This window comes from Peromyscus maniculatus, chromosome 23 (assembly GCF_049852395.1).
Source record: "Peromyscus maniculatus bairdii isolate BWxNUB_F1_BW_parent chromosome 23, HU_Pman_BW_mat_3.1, whole genome shotgun sequence".
In the NCBI taxonomy this organism is placed as follows: Eukaryota; Metazoa; Chordata; class Mammalia; order Rodentia; family Cricetidae; genus Peromyscus; species Peromyscus maniculatus.
In genome coordinates, this window is record NC_134874.1 from 35126980 (window position 1) to 35150192 (window position 23213).

The following is a 23213-nucleotide window of genomic DNA, read 5'->3' on the forward strand; positions in this document are numbered from 1 at the left end:
GTTTTGTTTTTTATCAATCACTCAGAGCAACACATTCAGCATACAGAAAGTCATCCCAGCAATCCCTGTACAACTGCAAACACATTATAAAGTTAGAATAAGTGGCAATGTCCCTGGAGGGACATTCTTTTAGTATCTCAAATTTAAATATGGTAACCATCAATATTCTCCCTCTTTTGCAATAAATTTTGTTTTATTTATTTATTTTTGTTTTTACATCCTAACCAAAATTTCCCCTCCATCCTCTCCTCTCAGTCCTTCCCCCAACCTCTACTCTTCCTGCTCCCCATCCATTCCTCCTTCTCTTTTTTCTCTTCAGAAATGGACAGACTTCCCGTGCATATCTGCCTGCCATATTATATCAAGTTGTGGTGAGACTAGGCATGACTTCTTACATTAAGGCAGGACATAGCAATTCAGTAGGAGGAATGGGTCCCAAAAGCAGGTATTAGAGACAAACCCTGCTCCCACTGTTAGGAATCTCACAAGAAGATCAAGTTATACAACTGTAAAATATATGCATAGAGCCTAGGTCAGTCCCATGCATACTCCCTGGTTGGTGGTTCAGTCTCTGAGTCACTATGAGCCTAGGTTATTTAGTTCTGTGGGATGCTTGTGGGGCTCCTGGCCCCACTAGCTCCTACAAATATTAATTGTTTATTCATTATTTTATGTGCATTGGTGTTTTGCCTTCATGTATGCCTGTAGGAGGGTGTCGAAACCTCTGGTCCTGGAGTTACAAACAGTTGTGAGCTGCATGAGATTTTTCATTATTTTTAAAAATTAGGTATTTCATATGATGAGTGTATCGATATTTTCTGATTGGAATTTAAAATAATAACATCTATCTATTTACTTATTTAGAGATGAAGAAATAAATACATACATATGATAGAGAGAGAATGAACATAGAATACACATCATGCCATTTTGGCTTTCTGTTCATATGGAGGTCAATGAACAAATTAGGAGGAGTCAGCTCTTTACTTCCACCCAACTAGCCATCTCATTGGCCCTTCCCTGGTCCTTTTCATGATCAACTCGTGGCTTTCTGCCTTAGAGGGTTTTCTTGTGGTTCTGAAAGTTAGAGAATATTTTAATATTAAAAGGCATTGTGAAAAATTTGTGCAGAATTTTGTTTCAAATGAATGATACTGATAATAAACATAACAGGCACTCAGAGGTGAAGGCAGGAAAGAGCTAACACATCAAGCCAGCCACTCAGAAAGTTCTGCTGCCTCCTTGGCTGGTGTCTGGAAGTTGGGATTTCAGTTTATCTTTATATTTATATACACATGTATATGCAGTTAGATATGGTTGTACACATTAGGTATATCATATAGATACTTATAAAAATATGCACATAACTATCCTCATAGTTCTGCATACAACATGCATATCATACACATGCATACCAATGCCACAAAGGCTGTTTGTTTCTTTTTAATTTCTTGTTATGCCAATTTATAATACATCTAATTTAATTTCAAAGTATAATTCTGAGTGTGTGTGTGTGTGTGCATGCAAAGGTGTAGACACATACATGTTTTTAAATGTATGAATGTGGGCACATATTTGTGTGCGTTGTATGAAAACAAGCATGTGTGTATTGTGGCACAACACGGATGGTGCCCTCATCCTTTACAATGGGGTAGTGGCATTATTACAGTGGGGTGGGGCATGCTTGATCATGCTTCACTCTGTGCATGGAACTTCCATGCTTCTAGATCACTGATGTTGTCTAAGATGTTACTAACAACGTGTAGATGTTTCAGGATCTTTCTCAGATGGATATCTACAATCTATGTCACATGTTAAGTCCCTCAGATACCATTTGACACCAAGCACATGGAAGTTTTCAGTTTCTCCTTCCTCCTCCACTGCTCTTTCAGATTACAGTAAATCACCCCCATCAAATAAGTTTAACAATGCTTACTGGCAATCCAGAACTTGGTGAAGAGCAGGAAATTGTGGGTTCCCAGGTTCCAATGATGCTGACAGGAAGACTTCCAGGTGGGCTGTTCCTACTGCAACTGTCGCCACAGGCATCCAGGCTGAGACAGCAAAGGGGCATCCCTGCTGGGCAACTGTATAACTTCTCTTCTTCCATACCGCTGGTGTAGACAGAAAAATTATTTCAAGTTCTGTGATTAGATAGCTGGTTTTATTGAGGCCACCCTCCCTAAATCCTGTTTGGCTTTGAGGGTAGCACAATGCTTACACTTCATCTAGAAATCACAGGACGAATTTCCCCACAGTTTTTCTTTTATAACTGATATTTGATTGGTTCAGGACCAGTAGAAAAAGATGTTAACTCAGCTTTGTTTTCTTTCTTTTTGCATGCTACAGTTCTTAACTGTAGGTTTCCATCTGCAATAAGATAGAGGAATGGAACACTGTGGTACCTTGACTAACTGCTCAGAGAGCTAAGATGCCTCCTTCCCACTACCCTTCAAATGTCGTGTTAGGGCAAGAAAAAAGCATCCATGGTAAAGAAGTATAGCAGGGTCCTTTGCTGTTGTTCCCTTTGTGGGAGGGGCCAAGTAGACACAGAGTCAAACCTCACAGACTCAGGGAGAAAGTAGAAACAACAAACTCAGTTTATTCAGTTAGAGGCAAGCCATATATACCCTCCACACTCCATGGGGGGGGAGGTCTGATGAATATGCATCAGCTGGTGTGACATGGATGTGTTTCATTAGTCCAGGTCATCTCCAGATCATGTTTCAGCTGCAGTTGCTAAGACCATTAGGTAGATTCAGGCTGCCTCTCAGAAAGTATCTTTTTTACTTGTTTGGGCAGGCTGGCCCTCCAGCCTGTTAGGAATGAGTCATCCCACAAAGTATAAAAAGGAAACCCAACAATAAAGGACCCTGAGTTAGGTCTGAGACCAGCCTTCAGGGATAAACTTTCAGGGAAGGAGAGAGGCATGAAGGCAAAGGACAGTGGGAGATTGGGAAGGGGTATTCTCAGAGTGGAATATCTCCATTATTTTCTACTCCTATTCCCACTTGTGTTTGTTAGAAAGGTGACAACAGCTGAGGCAGAGTCAGCACCTGTCCCAGGACTCCACTTTCCAAATGGGACAGGATGAACTGCTGTTACACTGCTATCCAGTGAGTGACAGCCTCAGAAGTCATCAACAACCATGATGAGGGGAGGTAGGGAAAGCCTCATGGCTTTCTGCTGTCTGGTCAATCCCACTTCAAGGTGTGTTTAATGATGTTGAAGGGACAGGCTGGAGGGCAAATTTCAAACAGCTCTGTTCCCCAAGCCCCGGGTACTGCAGATGGCACAATACAAGCGCCATGATGAGAGAATCTTGATGATAAAGTGAGTCTCAGAAATGATGGCGCAGTATTTAAAATGTGTACATACTGACTGAGTCTGCCCCATCCCCATGTCCTTTCTCTTCTCACCAGTGAACTTCTGTAGTAGGAGAAGATGATTGGACAGGAATTGTCCCCACGCAATGATGATAACTGTAGCCTTCAGGCACCTCTCCTAATTCCAGTCAAAAAACATCTGCATAGCTTGACCACCTTTGAGTTTCCCTGAGCAGAGTGAGGCCTGACCTCTGTTACACTACACAAGGAATCACTGTCATGGTTACATGTGTGCCCTTGACAGATTGGCAGCTCACTCTATTAAAGTGGCCTGTGATTCACAATGTGAGCAGGAATCAATCTTGTAAGTCAGTGCAGACATTCTTTGTGGGAAGACCTGATCTCACATCAGTGAGTGGACATGACAAGGAGTTTTCTTGAAAGGGATCACAAAGGAATTGTTCATTGTTCCAGGGATTTTCAAGGTAGAAGACAAATGACATTTTGAGAAGTGTTTCCATAGCAAGGACAGGAGGAACACCCTCATAGGGCATGCCATGAATGACATACAGGAGAGGACACCATGTCCACAATGCATAAGAGGCCCCATGAAGATCTGCACAACCCTCATGTGCCTATCAAGGCAGCCTCTAAATCAATAGAGGACCAGCCTCTGCGGTTAAATTAACTGCCTGTGATATGCCTTCATGGGAGCAGACCACAGAAGGAAGGAAAGGCAGCAGAGACCTTGATGGGACTCTATTTTGTTATCTTTACTGAGAAGCAACAATTTGACACATGGTGGCCACAGTCACCAATGCAACAGCAAGGACTCTCCCAAGCACCTCTGTCTCCGACCTACTTCCCCTTTCTATTTGTGTAATATGTAGTTCATTTCATCTGGAGTCTGTGCTGTGTGTTGGTGTCTGTGCCCTTTTCCCTTGGAAAGAGCCAATGTTCCTCAGAATATACTTGAGATGTAAGAGAAGAACAATAAATACAGTCCTCTATCAATATCCACATGTTAATTTTATTCAGAATGGCTGAGCATAATCCAAGGCTAATTACAAATACAAAATAGCTTCAGTCAAACCTCCACTCAAAAGTATCCATCTTCTTCAACCCTAAAGAGAAACAGGTACCAACAGTCCCAGAATATCAATGTAACCAGGCTTAACTCTAACACAAAAACTGCCTGGACACAGCCACACACTGAATGTACTCCAGACCGACATGGCTCCTGAGAAAGCCCATGCTAAGCACCTAAAGTGAAAGTAGACGAGGGTTCAACGTTAAACCATGATGTCAAGAAAGAAGTATTCCAAGGCCTGAGGATGAACCTGATGAAGACCAGGAATAACATCTACATTATCAATGGCTTCCCTCACCCAGAAAGGCCAGGGACCAACCCTAGGAATGAAAAGGCCAAAACATGACCTAAAAGAGGCCTTCACCAAAACCTGAAGCTGAAAAAGCTCTGACCCAGAAGAAAAAAGACGTATCCCTGGGCCAGTTCATTAAATGGAAGAGTCAAGGGCAAAGGAGAAGAAGGAAAAGTAACAAAACGAAATTAATCAAAAAGAAAAAAAAGAATGCCCATACCTAACCTTCACCATAAAGAAGGCTGGCCCCAACCAAGAGGGAAATGAGTCCTACTCTATTCCTCAGAAGAAAAAGACCTGGCTCAAAGAAAGAAAAGGAGAGTATCCATGACTAAACTTTACCTGGACAGAAGCCAGAGCCTTCACCAAGATGAGAAGTTGGCCTCAGCTCACCTCTGACCCTGAAGAAGACTGGGCCAAACTAAGAAAGGAAGTGGGCCCAGACCAATCCCTCAAATGAAAGAGGCCAGGGCAAAGCAGGAAAAGGAGAACACAGGAGCCTAACACTTACCCTGACAAAAGCCTGAGCCAAAATAAAGAGAGAAGAAGACCTGGAACACTCTCCAAATGAAGAAGGAGGTCTGGGGCAAATATTGACTGGGAAGAATTCAGAGCTCATACAAAACTCATAGAACAAAACAGGCAAAATCAAAAGTGGAAATGTTACAGGTCAACAATAGACCTTGATGAAGATAAACCACAAACTTTTAAATCAAGGGAGCTCCTGCCAACCCAATAAGAGATACGTGATCAGACTTAATGTTGACCCTAGAAAGTGCAGTGTGAAGAGACAATTTAAATGAAGCCTGCTCCAACCACAATGAAGAACTTTTCCTAGGCCAAACCCTGATATCAAGTAGCCAAGGACCAAGCCCTGTGTGAAAGGAGTCCAGGCAATCCAAGAGAAGAAACATCCCGATCATAAACTGCTATCAGTGGAAACCTGCAGTCTACTGAGCAAGAATTAAACTCAGAAGCCCTGAACATTAGGATGTGTGGGCACAATATTCTCTTCTTCATCCAACACCCTAACGAAAAGGGAGCCAGAAACACCATGTTCTCAGTGGAGTCAATGGCTCCCTTACAGATGAAAGCAAATGAACATCATTAACATATGTGGTAGTTAGAGGGAACCTTGAAGCACTCTGATCCCAGACATAAATTTCACTTGATGTTTTACAGTCAGTCAAAGCCTCAACAGAGACACAAAGATGAATGTTTATTGAAGATCTTAGGCTCACGGACTTCATGTACAAATATACCACTGTGTGGATCACATACATTTCATTTACAACACTTATCATCCTCAGTACATGCAAGCCAGGATGTGCCACTCACCATATGATGTAAGCTCTCATCTGAGTAACCAATGAATATGGACATAGCATAATACAAATGGTGATATACTGCATGCTGTTGTGGCCTGATAAAACTCCAAATCTTGACTTCAGCTGATACTTTTAGGAACAAACAAGTCTCGAAAGTAACATTAGAATAACCCTTCCTACCAAGAAGCTTGGACTAACCCAAAATCTGCTTCAATAATTCTTTTCTACTTCTTTTTAACAGAAACATGGTCCATAATGTTCCTCTTTTCTTACAGGATTTCTGACAGTTGAACTTAATATAAAATATTATATCAATTGTGGAAATGATTTCTCAAAGAAGGATCCCATTGTATTATATTTTAAACTCCCAGGATGATGTGTAATGACAATCACCAAAGCATTAACAAATACAAACTTTTCTCACATATTGTCAGAGTTTCTCCCATATTTAATTTTCCTTATTCTGACTTTTCTTGGTTAACATTCTGGAGTGACCCATCTCATCCTGACCTTTCAGACCTTTCAACTGCAGTCACTTCCACATTTCATTTCATCAACTTGCTGCATCTCTTCCTTCCTTAAGGAATTCCAGACTAGTCATTGAGTGGGGTGTCCTTGTGGTGGTGAGCTCAATGCTAGGAACCCCCTACTAAGTCTGTTGTCTTTATAAAAACTACAACCCCCAAAGATAAACACGATCAGTCCAACACATTCTAGGGAAGTCTATGAGATGGCATCAGACATTGGTAGTCTTAAATCTTCCATTTCCCTCTGACTTTTCTCTAAAGTCTGTCCTTAAAAGTCAGGCGATGGGGATTTAGTTCACTGGTAGAGTGCTTGTCTAGCAAGCACAAGGTCTTAGGCTTGGTCCGCAGCTCTAAAAAAAAAAAGTGGTCTAAATTTTATCTTCAGAGTGTCTACCCTGTTGCATATTCCTGACCCAGAGACTGACTCTTGCCTCTCCATTATAATAATCCATATCACCATGCGAGAACTCATCCTGTTCTGTATCATCTGCTGTAGGCAGGATTCCTTGTTCCTTTTCTAAAGTTTTACACAGAACCTGGAGCATTCATTTAGAAAGATTCGTGGGGGTCTAGAATGCCAGGGCTCCCTGGATGACCAGTATTTGTCCCACCTCACCTCATATATCAGAATAAAGTAAAAGTGGGACCACTGAGAGACAACTAGAACGGAACTAAATTTGAGGGCTATTTCTTGGAACCAGAAGTCCTAGAATTGTTCAGATTCAAAAGGCTACAGATGCTGAAAGAAAAAATCCAGAGTTATTCACCCATAACTGGTTCTCTGACCAATATGGGAAAAAAGGAAAAATGTTCTGAGTCCATTTTGCCTTTGTGGGACACAATAGCCACTGTATTCTATAGCCTGAAAAACTGTATATACTCTATTTTTTCTATCTATCTATCTATCTATCTATCTATCTATCTATCTATCTATCTATCTATCTATCTATCTTTCCATCAGCTATCTCCACCCATCAATCCATCTATCTATCTACATCCATCCATCCATCCATCCATCCATCCATCCATCCATCCATCCATGCATCCATCTTCTCCTACTACTATTCTTCCTCTTCTATTTCTCCTTCTTCTTGCTCTTCCCTTATTCATCCAGGATATTATAATCATTTTTGCCTCCCTAAGTTTTTACAGGGCCTTATAAAATGCTAGTTACATTATAACAAATAAAAACTTTTCTCTGTGGGTTTTATTCTCCATATTTTCCCACCCAAAATCTTTGTAATCCATATCCTCCCCAGCACTTGCTGAAATGTGACATTCCTTAGATCTCTGACACTGTGACACTAAAAATCTTGTATAAAAGTGTGTTTGTTAAAGAATGCAACTGTGCCAGTTGGGGGCCCCTCAGCCTTTGGTCCATAGATCCTGTGCTTCCATTCATTTGGTTATTTGTCCCGGTGCTTTATCCAACCTTGGCTTCAACAATTCTCGCTCATATAAACTCTCTTCTTACTCACCAATTAGACTCCCAGTGTTCCACCAGGGGCCCAGCCGTGGATGTCTGCCTTCAGATTCCTCAGTCCTTGGATGGGGTTTATGGCACCACTATCTGGGTGTCTGGCCATCCCATCACCAGAGTAGGTCAGTTCCTGCCGTCTCGCGACCCCCTGAACGGGTGAGACAGTCATTTGGCTTGATCTGTTTGGGAGGCAGCTGTGCATTGGTGCCAGGTCCTGGGCTCGTTGCATGAGTTGGCTGTTTGAATCCTGGGACTTATGCAGGGACACTTGGCTCGGTCTGGGAGGGGGGAATGGACCTGCCTGGACTGAGTCTGCCAGGTCAACCCCGGTCCTCGGGGGAGACCTTGATCTGGAGGAGGTGGGAATGGGGGGTGTGCTGGGGGGAGGGGTGGGCGAGAGGGGGAGAACAGGGGATTCTGTGGCTATTATGTTGAACTGAATGGTGTTGTAAAATAATAATAATAATAATAATTTAAAAAAAAAACAAGTAAAACCCACAACCATTATAGGAAGAAAATATAGTGTATAAAAGTTTAAAAAAAAAAAAAAAGAAAAGAATGCAACTGTGTAAACCAGCTAAAAAACGACATCTAAAAGCTTGATACTTTAATAACTTGCAAACACATCATCTTAGTTTGTTTTTTATATGACAAATGTAATTTAGATATGATGAATTCAATTAGTTGATATATTCAGTGTTTATTAGTTCTCCATCATGAAGTTCACAAAAACGTTTTCTCACTAAATAGATTTTCGTCAAGAGGTAAAATCTGTAGAGTTTTCTAAATGGAAATGGAAAGATGTACACAAAGCCAGAAAATCGAGTTAATCCTAAGTCAGAAGTTTATGGAAGATAAAAAATCAAGATCATATATAAACTGTATCTCCTCCTTCCTTAAAGAATTCCAGACTAATCATTGTATGTGGTGTCCTTGTGCTGGTGAGTGCAATGCTAGAAACCCCCCTACTAAGTCTGCTCTTAAAATTCCTTAGGCCAAAATTCAGTACACTTGTATACAATTAGAATGTAATTCTCTGTTTGGAATAAAGGTGATAGAGGATATCACATAGTTCAACCGTTTATACAGAGAAAAGGAAAATCCATGCTAGAACTTATATTAGAGAGCCTTAAAATGGCCTACAAGAGACTGTCTTAGTTTGGGGGTATTATGTCTCTCAAATGCTTAAATTACAAAAGACTTTCAAAAGGTCAGTGGAACATCCTGCCAAAGCTTGGCTCATGGGATTGTAGGCTATGAGAACAGATGAGATCAATCTGAGTGCTTCAGAAGTGGGAAAGTAGGTCATGTACTTACTTACACCTCCTTGAAATACAGGCTATGTAATCTAATGAAATCTGAGAGAGATGACTTTCTGAGTGACTGGCTCACAGGAAGTATTGTGGATGCTTGGTAATCACAAGCAAGGGTCTCATGCAGACTGGAAGATGATGAAGGAAGGATGGGGTTTTCCTGATAAAATACATATGAGAGAAGCAGTGCTTTACAGCCAATTCACTGGGCATGATGGAGCACTGGGCTGTGCTTACAGAGGTCAAACATAAAATGGTTGATTCACCAGGGACTTCAGGACTGGTGTTTGCCGTTAGTGCCTTTGCAGAGCTCCATGGGAGAATGTGAACATGTAGAAACAACTAACATCTTAAGGAAAGGGTGAAGTGTTGTATAACAGTTTTCCTTTTTATGACATGAATTCTCTTCTATTATTTTTGAGATTATAATTACATTATTTTCTTTTTATCCTTTCAAACGCTTTCTACACTCTTCCTTGCTCTATTTCTAATTAATGACCTCTATTTTCATTAATTGTTGCTACATGCTTATACATATATATGTGCATGAAGATATACACACACACACACACACACACACACACACACACACACACACATATATATATATATATATATATATATATATATATATATATTTCCTGAATGTAAGCCAGTCATTCTGTATAGCTGGCATATATATTTTCAAGAATGACCATTTGATATTGAGTATCCAACTGGTGTGCTCTTCCCTGGGCAGGCCTATTTCCTTAAGTCTCAGAAAGTTCTATGGAAAAAGAGAGGAGTGTAGATGTAACCAACTGTATTATTAAATAAAAAACAGAACCAACGCAAAGAAGAAAGCCAAGAGACCAGAGGTAAGAGCCTTACCCGTTTGCTGCAGCTAGCCTCTTCAGCCAAGCGAGACCTACTTCCTCTGTGTTTGTCTTTCTTTAGACTTTCTGGTCTGCATTCCCCTTGGTTGTAAACCCAACCACATGACTGCCTGGTCACTGCCTGTCTGTACAGACCTCCAGGTCTTTTATGGTTAGTATTGAGATTAAAGGCATGTGTCTCCAATGCTAGCTGTATCCTTGACCACACAGAAATCTACCTAGCTCTGCCTACCAAGCGCTGGGATTAAAGGCATTCACCACTACCGCCCAGCTTTTGCTATGGCTCTAATAACTCTGACCCCCAGGCAACTTTATTTATTAACATACAAATCACATTTTAGTACCAATAAAATATCACTGTAGAGGAGGTTCATAATACCCAGCAATTAATCATGGCTGGAAAAGCTGAAACTTACTGGACTAACAAGGCTCTTACACTCCCAAGGTTAAATAGGTGATAACTAAGGAGAACTGAAGAAATGAGACCCTCTATCCCATTCAGAGTTCTAGTCTTCATGAACCACCCATTCTAATGTGAGCCTTTGTGATGCCACACATTAGAGTTATTCATATACCTATAAGTAATACCATACATATACTCCTGTATTAACCTCAGTAAACTCATTAATTTGAGGGAATAGGAATCAGAGTCTTCCCTGGGAGGCAGACAGATAAAGAAAGTGGAATTGATAAGTAATACAAATGGCCAACTTCTAGCTTCCTTTTTATTTTCTGTACTGAGAGAGAGGCTTAGTAGGCTTTGTCTTCCACCAGCAGGCTGCCTCTTCCAGCTCTCTGGTTTGGGGCAGATAGGTGTGTTCACAGTCAGTCCTGAACACGGTCACCTGAAGCTGCAGGTGATCACAGCTCTTGTGAGTGAGCAATGGCTATGTCATGTCCAGAGGACAACATGTCACAGCAGTTCCCTCATGCTCAGTCAGGACATTCAGGACCCACTTCCAGGATGTTTCCTATCCTAGGGGAAGTGGTTGATCTACAGGTCCCATTTAGGAATGAGCATTCATGGTCATTTCAACATTTTGAAGTTATGAGGCTGTGCATTTGCTGCTGCAAACCACAGAAAGAGAACCTCTAGCCAAGACTGAAAGCTGAAGAGATCTATGTGTAAAACAAAAATATTTATAAAGCAGTTGCTACTACACTAAGTAACAATAGTAGCATCATCTGAAGGGCTATGACCTGTCAAGCCAGTGTCTTTTGACCAGGTACACAGTAGCAGGTACTAATTCCTTCCTATAGTGCAGGCCTCACCAGATCAGAAGGAAGTTAATTACACAATAATGCGCATGCCACTATTACACTAGTGATTTTCTCGTATTCTGTATGCTACCACTTAAGTTGTATTTTCTTATGGGGAAATAAAAAGTCTTAATTTCATGAGATCCTATTTGTTGATTTTTGGTCTCATTTACTATTGGACAAGAGTCCTATTCAGAAAATCCTTACCTGTGCTTAGAAGTAGGAGTATTTTCTCTTCTGTATCCTTTGGCATTTTCAGGGTATCTGGTCTATGGCACATTTGGTGCAGAGCTTGTGTATGGTAGAAGATAGAGAGCAGAGTTTCATTTTCTGCATGATGAAAACAATTTTTCACAATCAGCATATCTTAGATAGTATCTCACATGCCAACAAATATGGGAAATACAAATATGGGGGCAAAGTTAAACTAGGTACTCACAAGTACATTCTCCTTACCAAATGGACCACTTTGAGGTAACCAGCCATGCAGTAATATGAGGTCAAGCTTTGACCACTCAGAATAATGCATGGCAACCATTTCAATTAGAATAAATTTTCAGCAGGATTTATAGCCTGGCTCAAATACTATAGATTCTGTGGTCATTTTCTTGGGGCCCCAGATCAATTTGTCACATTAGTAAAATAATATTCAGATTGCTCCATAATTCCAGCTTTAAACGTCTTTTAAATGATTACATTTTCACCAAATCTAGTATTTCAAATGCTGCAAAGGAGGTGGAACAAGAACATATACGCTATGTTCATTGTAAACTAAAACATTCCAGGTACTGTGGACGCTATAACGATGGTTATGAATGAAAATTTAACATAGTCATGCCTGCTGTATCACTCCTGGGTGTGCATACTTATCGAAATGAACGGCACTGAATCACTACATATGTAAGGTGAGTTTGTGTGTAATTTTTTATCACTGCACTACCTGCAATAGATGATTCAGGGAATGAGCTCAGAGAACCACCATTATATGAATGACTAAAGACCACACAATATGCATAAATAAAGCAAGATAATTCAAAATAAAATTATAGAAAAAGTTGCATAATTCTCAAGAAAATTGTTCCAACTATGTATCATCAAGTTTAGAAACAGACAACTCTCCAAAAACAATTAACACATATCTTGTTTCATAAATGGAATCTAGAAAAATAGGAAAAGGGTTAAAAAATTTTGAAGTGTGAGGGAAAATATTTTAAATGGAGGGAGTATAACTGGGAAACAATGTGGTGTACAGAAACAAATGACTTATTGTATATAATTAAAATGTACAGAATAATAAGATTAACTTTAGAAGTAACAAAATAGAAAAAGAATTACTTATTTGCACAAGGGTTCATATATTTTTGCCCCACCCAGCAGGGCTTCAACAGGTTCTCGACCACCCTAAGGACAGAATGACAGGGACAGGAGACACAAAGGAAATACACCAAGTCAAGATTCTGATCAAGGTGCCACTTGATTTTTCTCCAGGAGGGTTTAGATAGTTCCTGCAGGGTAGGGGGAGCAAGAAGCTGTTATCTGCCCAAGGTGGTGCAAGCTAACAGAATGTTCATGTAGGATGTTTACAGGGTGAATGGGTCAAGGGCTCTGACTCAATGTCCTGTTGCTAGGCAACCTGACTGTAAGATGATCTAGTTCCCTGTCTTATCGGGGGCCTGTATTTTTCCACTAACTAGTGATTCTGTCCTTGTCCCTGACATATTTTTATACAACTAAACATAATAACTACATTTTTACTATCTTCCAAACTTCTCTTAATGTTTTTGAATGATGGAGCTAGAGTTGGCCTAACAGAAAAACGCACACTGTACTCTTTCGAAGGACTTGAGTCCAGTTCCCATCACCCATCACAGTGACCCATAATCAAACACCAATATCTCTAGTTCCAGGTAATTTGGCACCTCTTCCATCTCTGTGGGAACTGCACTCATGTGTACATACCTACATGTCTAATCACATATGTGCAAATTTCAAATCATTGTTTCATAATTTCTCGGTTTATTTTATGGACCCAGAGAGGCAGAGAGGCTTGCACCCATGCAGTACATGACATGAGTTCATTCTCCTACTCTCACTTGTAAGAATAAAGGATTGTGACCAAACAGAATGTAAGGACTATAAGGTGATTCTGGAAACCAGAACCATAAAAAGATAGTGCCACGGAAATATAAAATAATTGGATCATGCAAGAAACCTGAGTTGTACAGAGTTGATGCAAATAAATCTGCATAAAATTTAAACTTTATGATACAGGCCCGGTGGTGGCCTTCAGAGGTGGATGGGCCCCCGGCAGCAGTGACAAGCAGAGGTAGGTAGGCCCGTAGTGGCAGCCGGCAGGGACATACAGGCCTGTTGGTGGCCTGCAGAGGCAGACAGACCCAGCAGCAGCTGACAGGGACATACAGGCCCGGCGGTTGAGACAAGTGGACACAGGTGGGCCTGTGGCGGCAGGCCGCAGGAGTGGACAGGCCCGGGGACGGAGAGGGGCAGACGCAGCTTGGAGCGGGGACGCCCCTGGCCCCAACACCTGGGGAAGAGGCTATCTCCGTGGGTCGGAACCAGGGCGAGTCTGGGCACTCTGTCTGGGGACAACCCAGGGCCCAACTGCTGATCCTGTGAAACCCAACAACTTGGAGGTGAGACTACCCTGTTCAGCTGAAACACATCTGGGAGAGGATTCAGATGCCTACAGTTGGAAGTCTAAAGAAACAAGATCAGCTGAGGAGTTGACAAATGAACAAAACGTGACCTGGGAACACAGAAGAAGGCGCTACCCAGCCACCAAACCAGATCACCAGAATCATAAGTATATAATTCACCGACTGAAATCAGCTGCCCCTGAAGAAATAGCCCAATAGCACCAATTTAACCAAGAACCCCTACTAAACCAAGACTAAAAATTAGAACAAGAGAGGCACTCTCAGACACAGACACCACCTGCACCGCACAGAGGAAAAGATGAGTAGATGCCAGCGCAAAAATACAGGCAATAACATAAAGACCTATATGGCAACATCAGAACCTAGTGATTCTACACCTGCAAGACCTAAACATACCATGACAGAAGAAACAGAAGAAATCAACCCTAAAAATGACTTTAAGAAGATGATAGAGGCCCTTAAAGAAGAAATAAAACATTCCCTCAATGAGGAAATAAAAACTTTCCTTAAAGAGGAAATGAAAAACTACCTTAAAGAGGAAATAAAAACTTTCCTTAAAGAGGAAATGAAAAACTCTCTTAAAGAGGAAATAAAAACTTCCCTTAAAGAGGAAATGAAAAACTACCTTAAAGAGGAAATAAAAACTTTCCTTAAAGAGGAAATGAAAAACTACCTTAAAGAGGAAATAAAAACTTCCCTTAAACAGGAAATGAAAAACTACATTAAAGAGGAAATAAAAAACTCCCTTAAAGAAATGGAAGAAAAAACGAACAAAAAATGGGAAGAAATCAAATCAAGCCAAGAAAAAGCAATTAAACAGATGAAAGAAACATTCCAAGATCTGAAAAATGAATTTGAGACAATAAAGAAAACACATGCTGAGGGAATGCTGGAAATAGAAATTCTGACAAAACGAACAGGAACTACAGAAACAAGCATAACCAACCGATTGCAAGAGATGGAACAGAGAATCTCTGATACTGAAGACACGATAGAGAAAATAGATTTGTCAGTCAAAGAAAACACTAAAGACAAAAAAGTAGTAACACAAAACATCCAGGAAATTTGGGACACCATGAAAAGACCAAACTTAAGAATAATAGGAATAGAAGAAGGAGAAGAATACCAACTCAAAGGCACAGAAAATATATTCAACAAAATCATAGAAGAAAACTTTCCTAACCTGAAGAAAGAAATACCTACGAAGATACAAGAAGCTTACAGAACACCAAATAGGCTGGATCCAAAAAAAAAGTCCCCTTGCCACATAATAATTAAAACACTAAACACACAGAACAAAGAAAAAATATTAAGAGCCGCAAAGGAAAAAGACTAAGTAACATATAAAGGTAAACCCATCAGAATAACACCAGACTACTCAATAGAGACTATGAAAGCTAGAAGATCATGGACAAATCTCACGCAGACACTAAGAGACCACGGATGCCAACCGGGACTATTATACCCAGCAAAACTCTTAATCACCATAGGTGGAGTAAACAAAATATTCCAGGATAAAACCAGATTTAATCAATACCTGTCTACAAACCCAGCCCTACAGAAAGCACTAGAAGGAAAAATTCAACCCAAAGAAGCTAAACACTTCCATGAAAAATCAAGCAATAGATAATCCCACACCAACATACACCACAGAAGGACAACACAACACAACCACAAATAATAACAGGAATTAACAATCACTGGTCATTAATATCCATCAATATCAATAGTCTCAACTCACCTATAAAAAGACATAGGCTAACAGAATGGATAAGAAAACAGAACCCATCCATCTGCTGCATACAAGAAAAACACCTTAACTTCAAAGATAGACACTACCTCCGAGTAAAGGGCTGGGAAAAGGCTTTCCAAGCAAATGGACCTAAGAAACAAGCTGGTGTAGCTATCCTAATATCTAGAGAAAAAGGATGTTGCAAAAGAGAAGAAGTCTTGTGGTAATGCCTCAGTGGTCCAGGTAACTACCAGAACTCGGAAATCCGCGACGGAGACTAAGGCAGCAGAGATCTAGAGTGGAGTGCTGAGTTCTGGCAAACAGCTGCATCTTTCTTCCAGTAAGTACCTGAACAGGGCTGATGTGAATTATGTAAAGTCCAGATTTTAAGAATCATATTCTCTCAGGGATCTCCACAAACTAGTGGGTGTTCTCTCTCACTGCCCCTGTGAGACAGTCTCTGTATGGGAGAGGCCTCACGTGACTTTGTCTCTGGTGTTCCTCTGGGGACATCTGTGTGAGAAACAGTATGCTCCAGAACCAGCTCTCGCGTCCTTTGGCCAAGGCCGGAGTGTGAAATAGTCCAACGTGGGAAACAAAAGATGATCCCAATCGGGAATCGTGACTTTTTTTTTTTTTTTGGATGATGGTTATGTTCTGTTTTGAAATAACCTCTGTGTATTTCATTTATTTTCTTTTACCTGGCGATCTCTGAGCAGGCTTCAGATTTTGACAGTTGATGAAAGATACGACAAGCATTAATGTGTGGGTGAAAAAGCTTGGTGAAATTCTGAGTGAAGATTTAGTTAAAGTTGGTTGAACTTGGGATTGACTGGGAGGCCAAAGATTTAAAAAGCAGAAGATTCTCTCAAGACACAAGTTGTGTGATAATAGTGTGTTTTGTGTGTGTGAATGAGAATTTGTAAATGTTGAATTCTAGGCTTCGACAATCATTGTCAGTGCAGATCAAGCTGCAAGTATTTTTTCAAATATCTTAAGTTATATTTTCTTTTTCAGAGCTGCTTCTTATTTGGGTCTACTTTTTTTTTTTTAATTGAGGCGTAATTCATAAAAGGGTATATTGTTTTGATGAGACTTTTTACAAGTGTGGCTGGATGTCTTTCTTTAGTCTTCCAAGAAGGGCCATTTTACTTTTTTAGAGTTACTTTTTAAAGTCATGAGGTCAACAACTTGGACTACTATGCATGTAAGTGCTAATGCAAATTAAAGCCCAAGTTGACCTCCAGCAGCAGTTCATTCTATGTTGACAGTGAGAGAACACTTTGCCTGTTAGGATACTGTTACTCGTGGACTGAAATGCTGAAGAAACCCCTCCCCCTATTTTGTTTTTTGCAAAAATCAAGGTATATTCTAGGGTTTCCTGGTTGACCTCAACAGATAAACTGAGATGATAGTCTTAGTTCAGAAATGATCTGAATGTAGATTTACAGTCTACGTGTACAGCTGGCTAAGTGAGATCGCTTTCACAGTTCTGCATGTATCCCATCGGCTCCCCATTAGTCACTGAACTCTTAAAATTGGTATTGTAACATCATCACAATGTTTTGCGCCAATTTTATAAACTTTACAGTGCAATATGTGTTCCTTTTCTGAGGCAAACCAAAGGTATATTTCTCAAGGTTCTGCTGCTAACAGCAGCGTTGATGGAGGATTTTTTATACATTTGTAATAGATAGAAATAAACCAGAAAGAAAGAAGAAAAAAAAGTGGTGGAGGAAAAGGTGAACACTGCAAGAATACTCAAAAGGGCTGAGAGTTGCAAATGCCAAGAATGGCTTTGCATAGTAAATGGAATAGAACAGCTCTGAACTATAGCTTACTTTTCCTGGTTTGGTCTGACAGAATGATTGAATGCTTTTGTACAAAAATCAGAGCCTTAAAAACAAGGATTTGGTGAGATTGTAAAATGGTGTGCCACTTTGGCAAAACAGTTTGGTGGTTGGTCAAAATGCAAAACACTGTTACTCTGTTACTCAACAATTCTACCCTTAGGAATATATCCTCAAACTACTGAAAATGTGCACCTACGAAACATGTACATGAAAGTTTACAGCAGTGTGTTGCTAATAGTAAAAAAGTTAAAACAACTCAAATAGCTATCAAATACTGGAGAGAAATAAAATGTGACTTATTCATACAATAGAATATTATTAAGACATAAAAATGAATGAGAGAATGAGAGATTAAATGACTTTGGTGAACCTTCATAATTTCATTTGTAGATCTTTCCATTTCTAATTTATAAATACATTTGGGGTTATAAATTATAAATGTACTGCCTCCTGTCAACATTGTATACTTCTATTTGATGATTTCTGTGTCAAACATTCTATGGAAATGTTTCCAAGTATTTTCTGTATTAACTGTAAATGAATAGAACAAAATAAATTGCCTGTGATGAAAAAAAATTTAAACTTTATAAGGGATTTCTTAGCATTTCATTAGTTTTAGTCACTAAAAGGTACAGTGTTCCATCACCATATTGTCATTCATCATGTGTACTTAATTAAGAGAGGTTTACAAAAGTCTTGAATTCCACCATAACAAAAGACAGAAATTTTGGCACAAATAATCTGTAAAATATAAACTATTATTTGTCTCATCTGATATAACACACAATGGATGAGCTCCAGAGGTCTGGCAGCTTTCTGGCATTTTTAGCAAAGAAGGAGCTCTGAGTTTAGTAGCTCTCAGGTCTTCAGTGCCTGAAAAGCAGCTATTAATTTTTTATAAAGATGTCTAAATAACAAGCTAGGTAAGGGGATAAATAGAATGACAAACTGAACCCAAAACCAGACACAAAAGACATTTTGGACAGAAACAGTGAACTGAAAACAATCAAGATAGAAGACTCAAACTAACCATGTAACTGCATTAAACATAAAGTTCTAGATGGGAGAAATCACCAGAGAAGATAAACAACCACACAGGATTTCACTCTATGATGAACAGAAAACAAATGTATGGGCAGAGTGTCAGAGTAATGAGGCAGGAAAAGGCAGAATTCTTTAAAATGCCCTAGTATCCATGCTGCTACCAAACTAAACTGCTGAACAGTAAGTTTTACTAGGGAAAGTGTCTATTCTGAATAACACAAATATTATAACATACATGTGTGTGGTGAAAATCGATCAATTTTCCAGGGAGACAGAACACTCCACTTGAAAATTATTTAACTATGAATCCTCCAACCTGGATGAGAAAGTGGATGGAAACTGACAAATCCACAATTGAAGTTGGAGATGGGAGTCGACAGAACAAAAGGAGGGAAAGTCCACCAGCTTCACTTGCAAATGTTTGTTGTGTAATGGGATGTTGGTCAGGTTCAAGGTCCCTGGCTTCAGTACACCATCAATACTAGACCTGCATGATACACAGCAGCTGTCAATGCCACTACGATGATGTAGAGATGATGGAGAGATGATGGAGAGGTGATGGTGAGGTGATGGAGAGGTGGGAAAGATGGGGGCTAGGGGTAAAAAGTGCTTTACTGTTTTCTTCTTTTTTATTACTATTGTTTATTTTTATCTTATTTTTATTCTTTTTTTTTTGTTTTCCTTTGTGGTGGGACTCTACAAGAGGTAGGGGCAGATATGGAGGGTCTGGGAGAGGAGTGGGATTAGAGTATATGGTATGAAATTCCCAAAGAATCAATAAAAAATACAATGCATATGTAAAAAAATTGACTTTCACTTTCTACCATTTGTTAATATGAACTAAACAATAAGAAGTTGTCAAATGAATGAGGTTTTAAACTTTTAAAAAACATGAACATATTGAATAATGCAGTGCAATTTTGACATAGGAACAGAAGTTCCTATATAACAAGGCTTCAAGATGTTGTATTTGGAATAGAAAATTCCATTTAATTCCTGATATATCCATATGGCAATAATTTGCTATTAAGAAAAATTAAATTATAACCAAATTAAGTTCTATTAATGTAAAAAGAGAAAAGAAAGAATAAAAAGCAGAGAAAGTCATTAAGGACAAGGAGAACATGAACACTGCTGTCAATCAATTTCACCTGACAGACATTTACAGAACACCTCCTCAAATGACAGCTTAAGACAGCATTTCCAGAACACACAAGTCACTTTTCAACATACTCCACATTACAAGCTACTAAACAGGTTTTAATAAACATAGAAGACCTGATATAAAGTGATGTGTGCAATCTGACTACAGGAAAATTAAAAGGCAAGTTAATTAAAGAATAGTATCTTGATAATCCCCAATAAATAAAAATTAAATATTTAATTCTTAAAATAATAAATAAATTAAAAGAGAAAGTCATAGTGAAAGTAAAAGTATTGAAGTGGAAATAAAATATAACCAAATTTATGGAATAAGCTAAACCATGATTAGAAAAACTAAAACATTAGATGATTTCATATGAAAGTGAATACATTTGGATTTTGTTTGTATGTTCTACAATAAGATCTCACTCTGTAGCATTGTATCCAGAGTTACGTGTGTAACCCACACTGTTCTCAAACTCATGGAATCCTGATTTCCAAAGGCTTGGATTATAGACATGAAATACTTAACACCTGACTTAAGTAGATTTGTAATCTATGACATAAATTTTATATAAATACTAAAAACAAAGTGATTAAGAAGCCTCTAGTCAATTTTTAAAATTCAATCAATTGAAAATAAACATGACAAGAGGTAGAAAAAAGACGTATATCTATACAAAACTGATAAATCTCTAGGCACACTAGCAAAGAAAAATGAAAGATTATTAAAGTTACTCACATAAGGAATGAGAAGGCGGATATTGCAGATTCCACGGGTACTAAGATGAAGTAAAGAAATACAGAAAACGTTAAGCCCATAATAATCTGGATGAAAGCCTATAATTTTTTTCAGAACTGCATCCTGCCATCCTGGATCTTCACTGAGGGCATCTCAGCCTCATGAGAACTGGGCTGTGAGGAGTCTCCAGGCTATGAGAAGACAGCCTCACTTGACCTGGTCTGAGAAGAGAATGCTGTCAAGAAGGCAGGTTTGTCTTCACCTCAGCCTGCCCAGAACCGGGTCTGTGAGGAAGTCCAGACTCTTAGGAGACCCTGAGCCTGGCCACCCTGGCATGAGACTGTCCTCACCAGATGAACTCCACTGACCTCCTCCACAACGGCTCAGCACCTCCTCAGCCTTTCCTTAACGACCTCAAGTCTGAGCATGCTCAATGTCCCAGGCAGGAAGACCAAGGTGGAATGGGGGAGGCTTAGAGTCTCTGCCTGGATGCTGATTGGGCCGGAGTGCTTCAGGGGCGGGCTTAAGCCTCACATGCCATTTATGATTGGATGTGTTGCATGTGGCTCTATTGGGAGGCTGGCATTTTCTGGTGGGATGTGGCTTTTGGTGGGTCTGCAATGTTTCAAAGGTCTGCAGTGTCTCAAAGGGACAGATATTGTGGAGCCTCTCAACACTGGGGTCTGCACATATCAGACTTACAGCTCAGCACAGGACAAGAGGGACGCTCAGGCCTCCATGGTCTGCTCATCAGTTACAGAGCGAGGCCTTGTGGCCAGAGCTGCACACCTACCATCCCATAGTTGTTGTTGTCTCACCTTGCCACATCTTACTGACTTAGCCTCACATCCTCTTAACTTAACAGAAATCCCATTTGGCGCTCTTGGAGGCCACCAGATAGCGCTGCTTTATTGCAAAAAGGAGAAAATTAAAATGACAACCAGATAGTTTCTTTCTCAAAATCACACAGCTGCTTGTATGAGACACGGACCCTAGTCAAGTCAATTCCACAGACAGCTAGATTAGAGTTGACTTTTATTCCTCAGAACTGGCTGTGATTATCCCAGTGAGGAAGCAGTACCTAACAATGTTGATTTTGTATCAGGTCATCAGCTTGGCGTTCCTGTTACTCAGCATGGACAGGGAGCTTGCATCAGCGGGACTGCACCCTTATCCTTCACCTGCCCACGTGGTTTGGTAAACATTCGGCATGTAAAATGGATTAGTGGCTCACGGCTGAGAAATAACAAAAGCATATGTATGAGTGATTTTATCATATCTAATTTAAGAACTGTCATGCAGAAGAGAAAGGAGGAAAACAGTTTGTGTCCAGGAAAACAGATTTTATTGTAGTCTCACTGTGAGGCTTCTCAAGTTGTGCTTCCTCTGTATTCCATTAGGGTCACTTTTAGTCCTGAAGGTTGTAATAATGATAATCTGTACTGGTTACCAGCGTTGGTTACTGTGAGGAAAGGTCATGGCCATGACAAACCCCAGTATCAGTATCAGAGCTTTATTATGAGGAAGAGGGTTAGGAGGAAACAAGAGAACCAGGCCTGGGGAAGGAGATAGAGAGAAAGATGGTGGGGGGCGGGGACAACAGAACAGACTGGGAGGAGGTGAGGTCTGTGTCTGGCTCTTTAAGGTGCAGATGAGCTTACAGAGCTACGCCATGCATGCTAGATTGCTTGACCACACTACCCATACGTAATCACCAGCGCACACTGATGACTTCAGACACAAGACCCCAGACCCCTTGAGTAGTTCCTGAACTGGGCATGTGTTGTCATGCAGCTGGACTGTGGCAAAATCCCAACAAAGGTGTTGTTAAATCAGTTGCCAAGATAGAGAAATGATTTGCGGTTGGGATAATTTTGAAACGAGGCAGCAAGTTCCACCTTCATCAAAGTATCTATCTAGAGCTTTGTTCTTGCAAACTTCCACTCAATATCAGTAGGACCCTATGAAAGACACAAGTGCTGAGTCACACTTCTGCAAAGTCAGAAGCCTCAAATGTCTGGAAGTGACCAAGAGTTAAATATCACAGCCTCGTCAGCCCTCGGCCTCTCTTGTGACCATTCATTTTTGGTATTGTAGCAAAAGTGGCCACATGCAGTATTTCTGCCTTGATATAAAACTTTATTTATAAAAGCAGGCAAGGAAGACTACCACATCCTGCTTCTACTGGCCAGTCTCATGAACAAACTCCTCTTCATCCTTCAGAGCCCCTTTTTTAGGTTACCATACGTTTTCTAGAGTGCTTGTCAGCTCTAGAAGAGTCACTCTTACTGTGTTTCAATTTCTCTTGGTTGCAGACCAGCTTCTCTTGCTGGCCTAGAGCAAAGGCCTCATTTGTCTTCAGTTGGTACACAGTGATCTCATGCACTTGACCCATACGGCATTTGTGTCTCTTTCTGCAAGATACCAGATAGGCTATTAGGAGCATCAACCCATTCTTTGTTCTTACAGCCTTCAGAAGTAAGTATATTTTATTAAAAATAGATCTTTTCAGGGTTAGAGCATGACTCAG

At 40.1% G+C, this 23213-nt stretch overlaps 1 long non-coding RNA gene across 1 annotated transcript; it reads right to left on the bottom strand.

Annotated features, from left to right (window-relative positions):
• Positions 1-56: 56 nt before the first annotated feature.
• On the bottom strand, positions 57-21105 carry LOC143270606 (uncharacterized). The gene is made up of 4 exons (XR_013047819.1): positions 20684-21105; positions 11699-11821; positions 1937-2114; positions 57-1077 (listed from the first exon to the last, which is right to left on the bottom strand). It is a non-coding gene; the product is annotated as an uncharacterized LOC143270606 (long non-coding RNA).
• Between the last annotated feature and the right edge of the window lie 2108 nt (positions 21106-23213).